Here is an 18,868-nt window from a genome sequence, read left to right on the forward strand (position 1 = left end):
TTTATATATACACATGTATATGTATAAAATATCTCACTGAGAAAAAACCTTCGTTCATCTCGTAAGTACGTTACTCATGTTACACGCACAGCGCAAAATATCGTTCCGGCGATTAAGAGAACGTTAAGGTCGGCGTTACGGGTTGGCTGTGTGAGACTCGTGCACCGATATTCGGGATGATGGATCGATACGGTGCCAACTGCGGTAATTTCTCTGAGGAGAAGCTAAACGAGATATGAACGACACGATTAATTCCCCCGAACGATCTTTTTCGGCGCTGTTAACGGTTATCTGATTGGCTCACGCAGCACCCGACGCTACGGGTAGGTGCAACGTAACGAGCTGCAGCGATCGTCTTTTTTCACCGGCAACGGCGCGGCGCGGCGCGGCGCGGTGCATTCTTTTTGTGCGACGCGCGAACTCGGCTGGCAAGACCGGCTGGCCGGTTATTACCGCAGAAGAAAGCGTGTTGAGCGCAGAATAATGTTCGCACGGATCTACAAAACGAACGTTTAATTAATAAACCACACTCAATGCGCGTAACAATACCTTCAACATCGCTGAACGCGTTTCAACAAAACCGTTGCGATATCGAGAATGTTGCAAGTGTTGTATTAATTTAAGGTTTAGTACGTACATTTTTTTTACGCGCGCATGACAGAGTTCCGTCTAATCGTATACCCATTTTCGTAACGTCGTCTCGTCTGTATATCCATGATATAGATTATAATATTTAATAAACAATTGTTACTCTTGCGCAGATACGTCTTGTTATTTGCATCGCGCGTGATGTTTGTAGATTGCGCGAATGAAATATTGCGCGAGCAGTTTAGCACGTATGTCGCGTTCAAACATTTTATGCATTCATAACGACGCAGGCAATTACCCTCAAGTTGCCGGCGTGATAAGTACCAGGCTGAAAACATAAATCGTGACTCGTGACACGCGCGCCGCAGCCTTCTAAGCGTGCAGCGCGGCGCGGCGTGACAATCATCATGTGGGTACCCATCTAATATCAAAGTACGCACGACCGTGACAAATCCCAGATTACCTTTCGGGGATAACAATACGGGCGGCGGTATGTAGAAGACAGAACCGTGGTGTTAATTTCCTGTTGCGGAGCCAAACAAGCCAACAGGGAGAAACAAAGGCTCATAGGGGATCTTCGCTACGCCTGTCTGCTTTTATCCCTCGATTCGCGTCTTCCATCGTCAAAGATGAAATGGGTAGGTACCTGTCGTTCGTGCGCAAAAAGCAATCGTAGCGTCAGACATTGCCGCAACCTTTCTCTCATTATGATGTGTTAAATTAAATAAAGTTTAAATAGGAAAGACAACACAGAGTATTGAGAGGCGTCGAGAATTGAATTAGACAGAGAAACGACCTGTCACAGAAGAGACGCGCGAAATGAGACAAAATTATACGATAAATGGCTCGAAAACTCGTTTAATTATTAAAAAAAAAGAACGTTTACCTCTTTGATTTAATTACTAGGTATATTTAAAAATGGAAATTTTTGCGTTTTAGAGACAGAGAATAATTGTTTATTTTGCAAAAATAACTTACAGTTGCAAATGAATCAATGAATATTAATGTTATGTTAATTGGAGAAACAAACATATTTAATAATACTGGAAGCACATCAATGGAGTTTTTAGAAATGAAAACGAGCAAAAAATATTATTTTTTTCATTAATTATTTGACAAATAATTAATGTAAAGTTTCGCATTAGAAAACAATAATTGGCGATAATGACGATATTTTAATCTTTTGCTTGTTATCTTTATTATTCTTTTTTTTTATGATCACAGATCTGTAAGGAAAACAGATTTTAATTTTGTCACGGAAAACGATTGCATACATGCTTACAAACGCGTCATAAATGAGATCTTTAATCAAGAAAATGAACGAGCCACTAAGACGTCAAAAGAGACAAATCCGAAATGATAGCGCTCTGTTATACGTACCTATATCTCTAGCAAGGTAAACGAATTATACATATAGTCAAATCCTCTAGTTTACTCCTGTTTCCCCTCCATGTTTAATTAACTTGTGAGGATTTGCGTTACAAAAAATTACGTCGCTGTACAAAGTGCCATTACGCTCTCGGAATATAGCTGAATTTGCAATGCAGCGTAATATCGTTGAATATGGAATGCATAATATCTACAAGTACTTCCGACTTTAATTTAACGCATACAATTTATTCAAAGTTATTTTCAAATTGTTAGGGCATCGATATCTTTTCTCTTCTTTCGGAGAATTTTCATTTCTCTGAATCATAAGCAACTTTTCGTTATTGCATTTTATTTCTTTTCCAAAAATTAAAGCATGTTCAGTAATATGCTTTTCGGTAATTGCTTTTGAAAGCAAATTGGTGAATACTTAATTTTACTCGCTTATATTCGGTCTCATTTTCTTTTTCTCTACAGCAGAAGGGAAAAGACCGTAGCATTTTCGTTCTGATAAAGAAGAAGTTATACAAGAATTTGTGCAAGAATAATTGTGCTCGTTATCACATGCACTATGTTTTAATACCTATAAGAAGCTATTCTTACAAAAGTAGGCAAAGAAGCTTGTTCTCCATTAAGATAAACCGATCTTACAGAGTTTCTACTTCGGTGAATTTTCAAATGCCTCTATCCTAGAATTAAGGGAATAGAGCGCTTGGATTTTGTAGTTAAAGCGCGGTTACGAGACGTACGAAGCAGTCCACCAAGGTAGACATTAAACAAACATCCTCGCCGGTGCTGCGGATACGCGAGGTGAAGCGGCAATAAGACACGTCGAGTAAACTACGTGTCTGCGTGTAACAACGAGCCCAGCTAGCTACCCGGTGCGGCACGAAACGAATGCAATTGCGAGCATCGGCAAGGATATAAGCGTGATGACCATGTTCGCTCCGTGCAGCCCCGTCTAGAGTTCCTATTATCGCTCACGTCGCCGCGGTATGGCCGATATAAATCGGAACGGGTGGAACGTATAGCACACCATCTCCCTTTGCCGCCACGCTCTTCACGCTTTAATGCCTGGGAAAGTGTTGCGAACGAACGCGGACCGAAAAGTGGAACAGATTCGTACGATGCCGGCAATGAAAGCAGGGAAATATGAAAGGGGATTTATACTGAGACACAGACTATTTCACGGAAACGATTCAAAGTGGATAGTCGTGGGACATTACGGAGATCTAGGACAATCTCCTGGCACTATACTCTTACAATGTAGAGCAAGATAACGGAGACGCGCCGTCATTGTATTCCTTTCAAAGGAACCTTTCATGCTATTCACACGCCTGCTTGTTGAATACATAATTTTAAGTTTTATTTATTAAAAATTTAAATGCGATGTAAACATGCGATGAATAATCAGATAATCATACACGAAAACATTAGCTCGTGTATCAAATATTTCTTTTCATATCAAATACTTCTTTCCTTTCGCAAACGGTTTCAATTAGGAAAATCTGCAAATAATATTTTGTTCCCTCAAAGTCTGTCTGTCCATATACTGCCTCTAGGCTCTTTAATTTCTGTTCAAAGAATTGCTTTGTATCTAACAGTCACAGTTTATTCTTCAGTCTGTGCTCACAAAACGACCGTATCGAGCAGATCCTAAAGAGGTTTTGTTTCCTTTTAAATCAATTTTTTTTCATACACGACGGAATATGCTCGAATACATGCCTTTTAATAACTCTGATACAATAAAAAATAGTGATTCTTCGGAACACAATAAACAATAATAGCACTTCAGAATACAATAAAGAATATTGTGTTTCCGGAAATCAAAAACGCTTGATTGCGAAATTGCATTTTTAATATCGCTATGACCCTGTTCGTATAGAAAATTGAATATCGGACGTACTATATTAGATGTTCGATTATTCAGAATACTGCATCGGCTGCGGGATACTTTCTTGGCACGAAAGAGTATCGGTCCAAAACCGAGGTCATATTCTCGAAAGAGAAGGTCTATCGGCGGTTACGTCTGATGACGTTTAATTAAATACGTTTTGATAGATTTTCGAAAGTAATGTCGTTTCTCTATTGAATCAGTTTTTGGAACCAGTGATGTATTTATTGACAGAATTTGTCAATATCATTCGTTAGTTATTAAACGTCCAAGTAATGAAGTAATTATATGAAATAAAAATAGGTGAGGTGAAAAAGATTATCTGAAAACTGATAAATCGTTAAAGAAATATGACGATGGTTATATTTTCCGATGAATGATCATGATATTGGCGATTTATGTAATCTGCTTATGCAACTTGTTTCCGCGATTTATGTAATCTTTTTCCGATAAAAACATTTACGAGAGCTGATATTCTTTTTTAGTTTGTTTCTTGTAAAATACAAAAGAGCTATTTAATTTATTTAGAGTTCAAGATATTAAAGAATTAATGTAAATAAATCTACAGAAATGTGAGCAAAAAAGAATAATTTGTTTTATTAAATATATATATATATATATATATATTATTCTTTTTTCATTAAATAGATTTAATTCTAATAATGTATATAAAATAATTAAAATGTTATATTATGCGTTATATTATTTATGTACAATAAATAAGGCGATATAACTATAAAAAATAACTATGTTTTCAGTATGTAACTTATATACATACCACAATTATAAAATGCGAAGTAATCTTCAATGATTTACTTATAATTAGTTATTCCTTGATGTGTTTACTTTCACAGAAACAGATCTTGTAGATTTATTGTACAAATATCGCGTTTTTTAGATACATATCTCACGAATCAATACTTACTCGCAAAAAAGGAAGCGCAAATCATCCTCTGAGAGTCTCCTTCCACGTTTTTTTTTCCAAAAGGCTCCCGGCACACATAAATTGCGTGATTGCCAATAGTTTGCAATCTAAGCTTCACGCGAACCGTGAGTAAAAAAAACCGTCGGTTGCAGGAATCACGGACGCAATTTCATTTCGAGCGAAAAGATCGGCTCTATCTATAGTCGTTTGTCAGTGGGAAATGTTGGTTCGTTGATATACCCCGTTATATTTCGAATCGTATGCGCGCGTGCGCGTCGCAATACAGATCGCAATCGGAAAGCCAAGTTAACGCCTGTCTCCCGCCGCTAACTATTAAATTTCCTTACACCTTGTAGTACCATTTAATCGTCGGAAACTCCTTTATCGAGCGCTTCGCGCATGAGTGAGTTGTCACGCGATCGGAAATCGCCAAGAAATCCCAACCCAGCTTCCGTCACCGGCGAGAAAGCATTACACATATACACACGCAACACTACACTCCACACATACACGTATATTGTCAGTTTGGCGCCTCCTGGCTGCTTGCCCGCGCGCGATGAGAGCAATATTGTCTCACGAGGTTTTCCAGAGAAAAACTTTTTAATCTCTCGGGCGAGCGGATGAGCAGATGCTTTACGCGCGGTGACGACTCTCGACGTGACATTCCGCATTAAAACAACGCGAGAGAGAAAGACGCGGGTAACTATCTCTCCGCGTTTTCGTAGAATTCTCCTAGAGATTTCGGCGCGAATACCCGCTCTCGTGCTTTTCATCGTCGCAAGATCGTCGAAATGTCACGTCGTTCGAAACGTCAAATAACGGCGCAACTCGTCGTTTACGAAGCCCATATCGCCAGTTTCACCGTCGAGAAATTGCACGGTGCAAACACGGTCGAAACGAACGACGTAAGTTACAATTGCGCCGCAATTGCGTCATGGGAGAGAACGTGTTCGTCGCCTGACCTCACGACGACGACGACGACGACGACGACGGGGCCCGGGAAGATGCTGATGGAAACACGTACGGGCTCGATACGAGAGTCTACATGAACGCTTAGACGCGTTTGAAAAACGCGGCAATATCGTCCACTCTTCTCTCTCAACCCTTTTCTCTCCTCCCTCTCTCTCTCTCTCTCTCTCTTTTTCTCTGCTCTCGCGGCTTTTTACCTCGTTCTCAGCGTTTTGCCGAGAACGCGCAACGTTCGCGCTTCAACGTTGAAACGATAGGGAACTTTTTTAATCTTCAGAGCGCGAACGAGCAGATGCTTTCACGACGATGGTTTCCCGACTTGACACGCCGTGTTAAGAGCCACCGTCGCGCACCGAGGGGATGAGAGAAACGTTCGCCTTCGGCGCCGCCACCCCTCAGGATTCCGGCGGGCCGTGGACGTCGGAATGACGTGTCGGTAGAGATTTCGTTCCGGATGCCAGGAAGCGCGTTGCAGCAACTCGAGAGAAGGTTGAATAACTGGGGGAGGCTCTGTGAAGCGCGCATTTACATTCGCCAAGTATATAGCCCACAAGACCGTAACTAGGTGCAGGATATTCCGGAGGGTCCACGTCGAGCGTGAAAATATCATTTTTAATGCCCTGTCGGAGGCGCGTTTACAACCATGACGTTTATCCTCTCTCTTCTCAACGAAGTTCGCTTCCGTTTGATCGTTGGCATTTTAAACTGCGCTCTATGGATAAATAATGCGATAATATTTTTTTTTTCGTTGATTCAGTATATTGATGCCACAATAAAAGACTCACAATCAAATAAAAAATTTGCGACTATATATAACTATGTATTGGCTCCACGAGATAAATTGGAGAAATCTGATCGATTTCGATATCCCAATTTTTATTTTCACTCTTATTGTTAGAGAGAGTTACTTATATAATTTATATTTATTTCTAAATTAAGGTTAAACAGATATCGTTCCTTGTTGTATCTAAGAATATCGTTTATCAGAAATTGCATATTTTCATCAAATTTACCAATCAAATTCAATAAGCGACCAACATGCAAGATCGAGTTACTCAACCCTAACCGGATGATCAAGTGAAACCGCTCTTAGCGGTGGTAACGAGAGAAATAAAATTAACGATGCAAAAAATAGCGGTCGTTTGTGGAGGATCATTTTACACACGGTTACATCTCGTGGCGACATCCCCGTACGTGATCGCGACCGCCGACGCATAGTAATTCGAGATCATGCGCAACGTCGGCAGCGGCGGGATGGTTTTATCGCGTTAACGCGTCCTTTCGTTGGCCTTGTCGTGCGATAACGCATTATATACGAGCCTCGAGCGTAAAGCTCTTCTCCGAGGAAAACCCGTTTACGATCTAAACTAGGCACGGATGACAGGATCAAGGATGACAGGTCGGTTGTTACAATTTCGTCCTAGATGCTCTATTTTCTTACAGTGCATCTCGTATACCTTCGCAAAATGATTCGTCAAGGTGAAGTCGCTTTAACATCGCACTCTTTGCGACTTCCGACCCATCCTTGTCGGAAGAACTTTTCGATTCCCTTTTCGTGCATCTTTGTCTGTTGTTCCCTATTCTCTTCTTCCTTCTATCTTCGCCCTTCTCCTCTGACATCGTCCCAAACTTCCAGAGTGATGCTGGTGAGCCTATCCGACCGCAGGATAGAGAACCGCGCACGGTCAGCCTGTTACCGTGGTAACGCGATACAGGAACTAAATTCCGTATGTACTCGGGGCCTAAGTGCACTTCTAACCGAAATTTCACGGCCTAAGCAAACGTTACACCGACGCTTAAACGAGATTTCGTATTAATGTTTAAAGCGATATACTGACCGGCCGTTGCGTAGATTGCAATCAGTGAAGGATGGCGTATAACTACACGATTACGGCGTATTGTTTGAAATGCTCAAGTGCCTGTAAACGCTCGGGCGCAGATTTTGCGAGATTTACCACGTACTTGCGATGATATTTGAGACAAGATTGAAGAAACCAAATATCAGCGTGTTCTTTTCTATTTATTATTATACCTATTTTATTATTAATACATTTTATGATTATATTGTGATATTTTGTTTATTGTTTATCGAAATTAAAAAACTAAATAACCCAATACACAATAACCGATACACTGTTGATTCGAGGAAAACCATAAATTATTTTCTATCTACAGAGCATCGATTTTCCCGTTTGACAATCTTGCCACATTTTAGTTTTTATTCTCTCTAAATTACTAAATTGTGTTTTTTAATTAATTTGTAAACTTTACAATCGGAAAATAAATGAGTGTCATACATGAGGTTTACAACATAGATAACAAAGCATTTTTATAATTATAAATTATGAATAAATGCCAAAAGTCAAAGGTGGAAATAATTTCTCTCGAATTAAAAACATCTGTTGCACGATTTATTTCGAAATGTTATTTTCTCGCGGCTAGATTGTCCTAAATGTTCCAGTGCAAAAAATGGAAACCGTGTAAATTCATCACAACGCGTGTATATGTGATAGCTGAAACTCGCATAGTAAAGGATTAAATGAGTTACTGGAATACGTATGTGATTTCTTCTCTATTTTCGCACGAGGTAGAACATGCAGATATCTCTAGAAATTTCTACATCTTGGCACAGAGGTATCTTGTATAGCCTGCAAACTGATCCACCGGATTCGCGGGAGAGCCTGCGAACTGCATAGCGACAGGCACTCTCGGTACCTAAGAGCCCGTGCGAACATTTTCTTCTCATGTGCGAATATACCGTGTATACATCCGTACACACACACACACACAAACATGCGCGCGCGCGCGCGTATCCATATTCACGTTAGACGTGAAATCTCGGTTTCGTGCGGGACTCTTCTCAACGCGTATATCTGATCTCGCGCCGGTAGCATCCGTTCGATGGAGTTTCGCGTATCGTTTTTCCGTAACTCGCCTAACGCGAGTGCCAATAAGACGCTCGACGACGAGATGGATTGCAAACACAAAGGATACGAGAGATCGACGACGGATCTCATCCCCCAGTCAGAACGTGTACACCATTTGAAGCATATCAGATAATCGTAATTTCTAATATACTTCCCAGTTGCTACCTTATAACCAAATGAATGTTATATACACACGCAAAAGTTATATCCTACACACATCTACGTCGATCTCAGTGGGTAATAGCGTCGCTTCTCGCAATCTCCGTTAATGAAACTGCGTTTCTGAAAAACGCCACGTTAGGTGCTCGAGTGTCGCGAGGTCGTTTAGACAGGTTGGATGTTAAAACTTAAATAAGTGAATCATTATATGGGGACATCGTTAAGAGAGGAGTTCTAATTTTCAGGTGGTTCGTTGCCGACGCGAGAGCACCGCGCGCGGTTTTTTATAACATTATTAAAGAAAAAAAGAGATGTGCTGCGCGAGGCAACGAAACTTTCAACGGCCTTCTGCTCATCTTCGGAGTAAGTGGTACTTTAAAAATTAACCGAGAATATTATATAGTTTTTATACAACCATGGCATCTTGGTCGTATCACATTTTACACTTTACGAACCAGCGAGCGGAAAGCTTCTATCCTTCCATCTTGCGTTTACACGGTATATACGGTATATACGGTAAAGCCCCGGTAGGAAATGACAAGGTGTCTGCAGATAGTGATATAATTATTTTACGCTAATTAAGAGGAAATAATTGATGCTCCAGCAATTATTGTTAATTCCATTTTATATTAATTTTATAATACATGAAATTATAATCTTTTCTTTATTTAAGTATTATGTGGTTAGTTACAAGCACAAAATAAAACTAAAATATTCAGATTTCTTGGATAATAGAAACAGTATCAGTTACATTTATGAAAGAAGGTAAGAGTGCTAAATATAACATAAAATATAACTATATATACATCACTTTCTATTTATTAAAGCTTGTTATTTAACTTGTCATTGCTAGAACTCCATAAAAAAATATACCCTTTAACAAGAGCGTATCGTAATACTGTAAATGTTTTCAAGATAATGAGTTACGATACTGTCGCCGGTCATTTTTATGCAAATTTGACGTAGTACACGTCATTTGTATCTGTTTAAACATTACACTGACGCAATTCATAAATACACCGTCTACATCTTTTGCGGATTTAACCCACGTTATTTAAAATTGCAGTTGGAATAATCACGGAAAAACATTACGACTAACTGTTTTACATTAATGAAAGCTTCAGAGAGAGAAAGTTAGAGAGAAGAAAGTTTTTCTTTTTCTTACTTCAGCCTCATTCGCCAGACGGTTAATTTGTTTCGAAGTATCAAAGTCGACTCAACACGGTGGAAACGTTCAGCGCGAAGACAGCGAAATTATCTTGCGGCCGCTACGATCGAAGGCAAAGAACGGCCGACTGTGTAATGAAATATTATATTTCCGGAAGATAACTCCGTCGGAAATGCTTGCACGACTGAACTTAACCGACGAATTTCTCGGCGCGCAAGCTGCGGCCGAATTGCATCGCGACGTTTAATTAGAGTAAAATAATTTCGCGAATCGTACTTGCGCTGCGCGTGATATACATACAGCATTTTGCGCTCTTGTATGCATAAGCAATATAAATAATATTCGCAAAAAAGATAGCTGAAATTTATGCTTAATAATTCAATTAATTTTTATAGTTAAATTTTTAACTCTTACATTACTGGGGGAAACTGAAATATTCCATATTGAATCTGTTAAGACTAGTTCAGCGATTAATTATCGATAAACAAGGTATTCTCGATCATTCGATTTAAAGTTCTTTGAGAAAGATTCATTAACTATAAGATTTCTTTTATCTTAAAACAATTTCAAGTTAATGACTTAAGTTGTTAACAATAACCATTAAAACGCCTTGAAACTTTTTAGAATAAAGCTATGTTAAACTATACAAACATATACTCTTTCTGGTAACTTAATGGATAATTAATAATTAATATAAATCTTTATATCTAATGTATAAATTAGTGTGTAAATAAACACATAGCGTAAATATTTTACGAAATAGAATCAAAATTGGACGAATCCTAAAATAACAGTTTAATTTTTAATTAAAGTAATAAAAAATATTACAACATTTTTTAACAGGAGGCAAATATATATAATATATATCCATGCATTATATTATATCGCACGTTAAGAGCTTGTTCGAGGATACGTATTCATCCTTTCAATGGCCCAGATATCTATCTGCAGAGAGCGATAGAGGACACTGAGAAACTACGACATCCTGCACATTACGAACTTCCGCGAGTCAACTTCCACTAGGTCGGAACAACGGCACATAATTCCTCGGCAGCGAGTAATTACTTCGGCGGGAAATTTCCGTCTCTAACGATGAATTGATGATACCCGCACAATCTAATTAGCATTACTTCTTTCCCTCGAGTTTTCGTGGTAGACTTAACGCGCTAACTTTTTGCACGAGAAAGGAAATATGTGCATTGCGCGTTGCGAAGACAGGCAAGAGTTCTTATCAAAATATTGTGCCGGAAGCTAAAAATCGAACAGATGGAACACATAAAAGTACAAAAAATAAAGACATATTTGTTAAGAGACGAAATGAAAGGAAACATTTATTTTCTTGTATATGAGTTAATGAAAAGTGTGTGAATATTTTACAATAATGCAAATATTTCTTTTTCTCCTTTTTATTTAATTTCAAAGTGATTGTGACAGTCATTTTCAAATTAAATGAGAAAGAGAAAAAAGAAACATTCATAATACTATATGCACGTTTTAGAAATAAACTAATAGAGACAATAATATTTGATATATAAAACGTAGTTAAGATAGTGCTTTTGTACTTTTCTTTATAGTGTGGATGTAACTATCGAATCTATCGGAACATCCCTTTTAAGCTTCCCATCGCAAACTCGAACATCATAATTAAACAGTAAGTGAATCGATATCTACGTAGACGTTCCTGCTCAGAACTTTACATGACAGTATCTAATTCGGTAGCCATTAACCTGTCTAGCGCACAGGGAACAAAGTAAACTTCAGTCTGTGATTGCGCCCCGTTTAGTGTGCTCGTGCACCTTAACGTTAGGCTACGCAAACTCGGTGTTTAGTACGAGAGCTAATTTGGCATTGACCAGTTACGCTTTGGCGCCGGCGGACTTACCAATGTTTATGTTGCCGTCGGTTCCGGACTGCTTACTGACAATACACCGACCGGAAGTAGCGGCGACATTAGTCGTCCCTGAAATACCATGTGTGCTCGAAATTTCCGTAACTTAGTTCTCTATCTAATTCTTCCGTTTGCAAAAAATAAAAATTGCGCCGATATCTGTGCTTGGAGACAAAATAAGAAAGTTAATATGCAAATAATCAAGTAAATGTTTTAATCACAAAGCTTGGAAGAAAGACGTTAGAAATTGAGTCTTTATTTTCATTTTATATAATTTTTTATCATTCTCATGAATAATATGTATCCTTGAAAAAATCTAACTTTCTTCGATTTTTTTGTTGCATTCGTGATTCCTTATAGATTTTCTAATTATACTCTCTAAGTTTATTTTTCTAATTTGATTAAATTTATATCTAATATAAAAACTATTGCTAGAATTTGAATTATTTAACTATTTGAAAAAATACCATTCAGTTTCATCAATAATTCTATTTTATAATTTTAATATAAGTTCTTAATATGATATTTTTTAAATAATTGAGTGAAACATCTTTTACGACGCTTGTATTGACGTAATACTGATCGTCTTTCTGCAGTCATAAAGGAATGCAGTTTCGTGAAACACTAAAAGCACATACGCCATAAGATGTAATAACTTATAATTGGATCATCATCGTGATCCTGCAGCAACTCACACACACAAGCCATCGTTTAATATGAGATTATCGCGCATATCTTACAGTCGAGATTATCGTTAATCTATATTTTAATGGAAACGTTCTTGATACGTTTGCTTGTCGCATTTGATGGTGTTAAGTATATATGTATATATGTACAATATGCATATAGTGTATATATACACTTAATTTATATATATATATATATATATATATATATATATATATATATATATATCCAATTTGATATTTACTATATCGTATCATTAATTATTAAAAGACCGTGCTAATGAGTGATATAATGATTTCAATCATCAACTCAAAATTACGCAACTATTACCATCCACAAATTCTATACATATTATAATATTATCATTCATTATTCCATCAATCGAACGCATCCCACGTTAATTAACGATGCTACTAAAACATCGCGCAAAAATTACAAATATGGAATTAACTTGTGTGATAAAAGATTCATTGAAGATGGTCAATGGGTGTTTCATTCACCATAACATGCTGAAATATTTATAGGCAATTTACGTAAATTCACCTATTCGCCTAGTGGGAGGTACGTTTTATCAGGCGACATAAGAAGAACACGAAGCTACTTAATTTGACCGGCTCCGCCATTATCTGGCATGAGACCGTCGCTTTGTCATGTGTATCACGCAATCATCTCCGTCTTTGACACTGAGAAAGCTTTTACGGCGTACACTTTTCCTCGTTACAACGATCTGCATGCTAACTCGTTCATGCGCTCTTTGTCTCTCGCGTTATCTCGTATCTACAATATAAAAAGTAAAATATAAATAGAGAGGCGGTGAAACACAGGTATAAAGAGAGAGAGAGAGGGGGGCGGGAAAATAGAAGAAAAAGAGTGCATAACAGCACGGGACTTTTGATGTTTTACAAGCAACTTGCTAATTCAGCAGTATGCTACCCATTTTTATAACGCCGCCGCTGATCTACCCCTTTTCGTCTCCTGCCTCCCGAGGCGCGCGTAGTAATTAAACGTTATACCGCCGACAAAGGGCTTGGTAAAAGGGCTGGGTTGGGGACCCTGGTCCGTGGCACGGGGCGTCCGACAAAGAGACCAGAAACCGTTTGCCAGATCGTCCCGTTGTCCTTCTGGCAATGGAGTCAGCCGACCTTAGGAGCAAACACAAAAGAGTGCGTTTCGCGACCGCCCGGTTAACTTATCTTGTCTGTCGTTTCACCCTGCCTGCCTGTCTGCCTGCCTGCCCGCCCGCCTCACGTGCCCATGGCGATGAACCGACCGGGGGCTCAATATGAAATCCGTTCCAGACCTGGACCGTGCGCCGGCTACATGTCATTCCCGTTTTGCCTCGTTGTCCCTGCTGATCGACAACGGCCGGATCCGCCCGTATCACCACGGATCTGTCCCCCGACGCTGTTTTAACAGCTCTGTTCGGCGCTACGCGCGGTTTGCCGAACGCATCTGTGCGAGATCGATCTGTACATGAATTTTTAGAAACAGTTGTGCACTGCTGATTTCTCTTTTTATGTTGAAACCCAGGATAAATCTGTTTTTTTTTCCCCAGCCGTTATTTGAACTTGGACATTTACACGGCTGACTGGTAAAATCATGTAGTCTATATTTGAAAAAAAGAAAATGGTCGTTAATTTTTTAAAGAGTTTCTTTCAAGGCCACCATTTTAGATCTGATTTTTGTTCAATGATTCCTCTATTAAAATTGGAAGATTTCTTGAAGAAATGTAGATTTATATATATATAAGCTTTTAAAATTATAAATTCAATTATTTAAGTGCCTAGTTTTAAATAAGTCATTTTAAGCAAAGAAAAGTTCCGTGTTTTTTCTCTGAAAACTCTTCTTCTTCAATGTCGCATCCACCAAAATCAACTTCGAAATACATGTTCAAACAGATAAATCGATTTCCTTTAATAATTCCTTACTCTCTATTTTCAGTCGCCAGGCAAAAAACTGAAGCAAGAGCTGCTTTGAAGGAGTTTATCTTCTGCTTCGCTAAACTTCTTTCCTCAAAGTAAGTATGAAGTTTAGGGCAAGAATTAACTTGAAAGTGTAATTTTTAAAATAACTTCTCTGATTTTCATACCAAGTTTAAAACGCAGAGTTATAGATTTCTTAATTTGTTTGTTTATGTTTTTAATTTAAATTTACCGATATACAATATACATATCCAACAATGCTAAATAATAAAAGATATGTCATTTATCTAACAAAGAATATATTTGGTTTGCATTTAAATTAATTTTGATAAAATGCTATTTCTTAAAATGATTTTCTTCTTTCCGTGACAATAGTTAGAATACATATGTATACCAATCAATCAAAATTATAAAGACTTAAAGCAGTAGCGCATTAACTGGAGAATAAATAGAGGCGTATGTCAAATTTCATGCGGAACGAATGGCTATTGCCTCTGTCTCCCCATTGTTCTCCGCGCCAAATCGGCAGCTTGAATCTACACTGTCTATCTATTCTACGAGTTTCCCCACCGATATTGTTTGTCCCCACATTATTTTTGGTGCCGACCCCGGGGGACAAAAAAGTTTATTATCGCTGCTAACTCCGGCAAATTCGTTCATTTGGCAGAGATAGGGAATGCCGGCGCGCAGGTCCACTCCCTAACTTTGCGCGTTAAGGACGCCGATAGCGATGCAATGGCCGTTTGGCTTTGACACGGGAATTCTTCGGCAAACGATATGACGCTCGCAGAAGAGAGCGTCAACGAGTTAAAAAACAACTCCCGTAGAATTTTTCGATCAGAGGTTTTTCTAAAAGAACAATGCGCGAATTGTACGTGCCAAGAGTGCGAGAGAGACTGCGCTTTTATCTTTGTTACTATTGTTACCTTTTGCTGCGCGAGACAGAATTATCGCCTGCACTTGAATATTCGATATTATTGAAGTTAAATAAAATCAAATGTAAACGTATATATGCGAAAAGATTTAAGCTTTAATATTTCTATTGTTTGAATAGAGAAATCTACGTATTTTTAAGCGGATCAATATAACGCGGTAACTGGGGGATAGTGCATTCCTATGAATCCGGTGTAAAGTTTAGTAGTTACATAATGTGATAATTCGTGATCATTCCACATGGATGACATTTAGGAGTTAAGAAGTTACGTATCTATAGCCGCTTAGAAACAATGACTTATTGTTAGTTCTGAGTTTCCGGGTTTCTATGTCGAATCCATAAATCGATATTATCTATAACTAAATTGAAATTCTAGCGAGAATATGAAAACTCATAGTTAGTCAATATAATGATTCTTTGGAGAAAGTATTGAATTAATTAATTAATCTTTAATATTTCCTATGGATAAAGCTCTTATAATCCAAATTGTAATCTATTTAGCTCAAAAATATTTTTAATCGCTTAACTATTTGTAAAAAGAGTAAATTTGTTGAAAAAGGATTTAAGTTTTGTAGCAGCAAACTGATACATAAAGAAAGAGAAAAATTTAAGAGTTCAATATTTTCAGATTTATATATCCTTTTATAGCGCTTTTTGAACATGGATTTATTTCATTCGATCGCTTTTGTAAGTGTAATTAATAACACTGTAGTAGATTTTTTATTATTCTTATTGTTGATTGTAACAGTTGTGCTGAACGTGACAATAGCCCGTTACCCCAAAAGGGTAACTTGTGTGTGTGTCGCCCGTAAATATAATATTTGCAATAACCGCGCCTCTCTCTCGTCATATATCGACGAACTCTAAAAGCCGTAACAATTTCTCCGCCAACGAACAATGCTGCAATAACAAATGGTTGTACGTGCGACTGCAGTTCGTGTTCTTATATATTGCATACGTGCTTTGCCAATCGAAAATACGGCGCATTTGCCGATAAACCCTCGCATAATGCAAAACAATCGCGACAGAGTTAGCGGCCGTCTAATTCATTACCGCATTACAGCTGAATTTCTCGGGTAACTTGGGTAATTCGATTAACACACTGAGGCTGGAGGCCAAGAATGCGAAACAATTTACTGGGGCGACTTTCCCAGGCATTTCGGCCGACAGAAAATAAATTTTTCGTTTTAATAATGCTCTCTAATTGCATGGCATAGGGCGACTTGTATTCTTGGCGGACGAAAGCGAACTGTGGATGGCACAATGGCTGGCAAGTCCGCAAAGTGGATTTTCACCCGAAAATCCTGCAATGTTCTGCATTTATTGCAGTCAGTGCTCTTAATGTATGAGACAGCTTATAATTATTGCTGTGACCGTGGTCTTACAATTAGATGTAAATTGTGGTTGTGGAATGTATGATCATTCTATGTATTTAAAAAAAAAGAGTAACTTGTATATTTCTATATTTTCAAAGTGTTTATTGTGTTCAATAACTATGCGGCGAGAAATTTTTAGATTCCAACGTTGATGAAAACCGTAAAATGGAAATTTTTGAATAGAAATGTCTGATATGATACAAAATACTGTTTCCTGGACATTGTTAGGATTTTTCCTGTTATAAAGATATATTTGTATTATACTTTTTATACTTCATATTTTACAATTGTTGTATCTGTTGATTTAATAACAATACATCAACTAGTTTGACTTGCGCGATAAAAAGTATAAAATTAAAGAACTAAATGCAAAACGTAGAAAATGCATCCGCTATACATATACAAACATGCGCGGAGATGCGAACTTGCTAATTAATTAAATATGGCGTTTGAAAAGCGAACTGTACAAAGACCGAAGTGGTATTACATGTTAAGTCTCTTATACCCCCGGTCGTAGATTGAATACGCAAGAGAAAATGACGAACAAGCAGCTCACTATTTTCTCCTCTTTCCTCGACATTTGCTAATTACGTTGATGCGGAACTGATCGAGAGGCACCGTTAATTATTCTAATTTTACGCTTGCCCGATGCCGATCCGAACGAATGGCGGAGGAAGAAGAATGCTTTTCGCACGCCAGGGAATTTCAGAGCGGATCTACCGGGATCGCTGTAAGCGTTGGATCATTACGGTGCGTTCTTATGCCCTGCCGCTTTCGTTTGCGAAACAGACGAGGCAATAATAATTAATTACCATTTTACATGTCGATTATTAGAAGCATTCGCGTACGAATTTCTCTTTTTCTCTCTCTCTCTCTCTCTCTCACTCTCTTTCTCTCTGTCCTTTCCTTTCCTTCTTCTCCCAGTATTTAATTAACTTCCTGATATTCTACGCGCGTTTCTGTCTTTGTACCGACATTTATTCCTTCTCAACGAATAACAATTTTTTGTGTACGCGCTTAAATTGGAGAAAAGCGACTAATCGACTCGAAGCACTGAAAAAGAATTTGCCACTTTAAAAGATTATATTTCGCGTAAGAACTATATAAATATTTTGCTTTTCCTTGCGTTTATTGCTATCGCGAGCAAGAATCTATACGCTGTAAAGTATTATCGTTATTGGTCGAAAATTCGTCACGCTGTTAGCTCCGCCGCAAGAGAAAAAGCCATATACTCCTCGCGCACGTATTCGAATCGATATCGTCCGATCCGTATACGTTTGGGACTGTGGCGAAGCAACGGCGCCGTATCATTTCTCGCCGGTGTGCCATCGTGTGAGCAAAGGGAGTCTCCGAATGTATTCGGAGAGACGATCGGAATTGTTTTCTTAGCGCAGGTCAGGGTCCTCAATACGGGGCGATTCCATCGAATCCTTTTTGGATTTTTCCCCGCCTCTTGAGCGAGCCAGTGGCGAAAGCCGGGAAAGCGAACCAATAAGGAAAATGCCCGCGGTCGATACTCTCCACCGCCGTTTTACTACGTGTATCGTATAAGTGTCCGTCCCAGGGGTAGGCGGTCAGGGTACATCAGATAAGAAAACCCGGTCCTGGAATAGAGCGCTATTATGTTTCCTATAAGTGGGCAACCCTAGGGAAGCGCAGCCCCATATATATATATGTCTCGAAATACATGTATACTTATATATATCGCGAGATAAGAAAAATATCAGGTTGGGGCTCGCTTCTCGTAACCGCAGAAGTTGTAATTATACAGCGATGCTACTACCGAAAGAATGTGAAACACGCGGCTTCCTTCGGACGTGCCTGCTCTGAATTGCTCGACCGAACTCTCCGCCTAAATCTGACCAGGGGATATATTTTCGAGACAAGATAAGACAGTGGCGTGCGTTCACCGAAGAAAGAGTGTTTATCGTTACCTCGAATTCATAGACGTGGCTTTTTACAAGATCTTAATTAACCGAGACGTTCGTTGAGATCTTTCTTGTTGTGGGTAACAATCTGCAGCGCGCGCGCGGGTGTCTCGGGAGAGAAGGAGCGCGCGCTTC

The 18,868-nt window shown here is 38.6% G+C and overlaps 1 long non-coding RNA gene across 1 annotated transcript in view; it reads left to right on the forward strand.

Moving 5' to 3' along the window:
- Positions 1–868: 868 nt before the first annotated feature.
- LOC139812197 (uncharacterized) overlaps positions 869–18,868 on the forward strand; it is a 56,356-nt gene continuing 38,356 nt past the window's right edge. The window contains exons 1-2 of the long non-coding RNA XR_011731831.1: positions 869–1,226; positions 14,515–14,590. This is a non-coding gene — a long non-coding RNA (uncharacterized lncRNA). The remainder of the gene's footprint in view (positions 1,227–14,514; positions 14,591–18,868) is intronic.

This window comes from Temnothorax longispinosus, chromosome 4, assembly GCF_030848805.1.
Source record: "Temnothorax longispinosus isolate EJ_2023e chromosome 4, Tlon_JGU_v1, whole genome shotgun sequence".
Taxonomy (NCBI): Eukaryota; Metazoa; Arthropoda; class Insecta; order Hymenoptera; family Formicidae; genus Temnothorax; species Temnothorax longispinosus.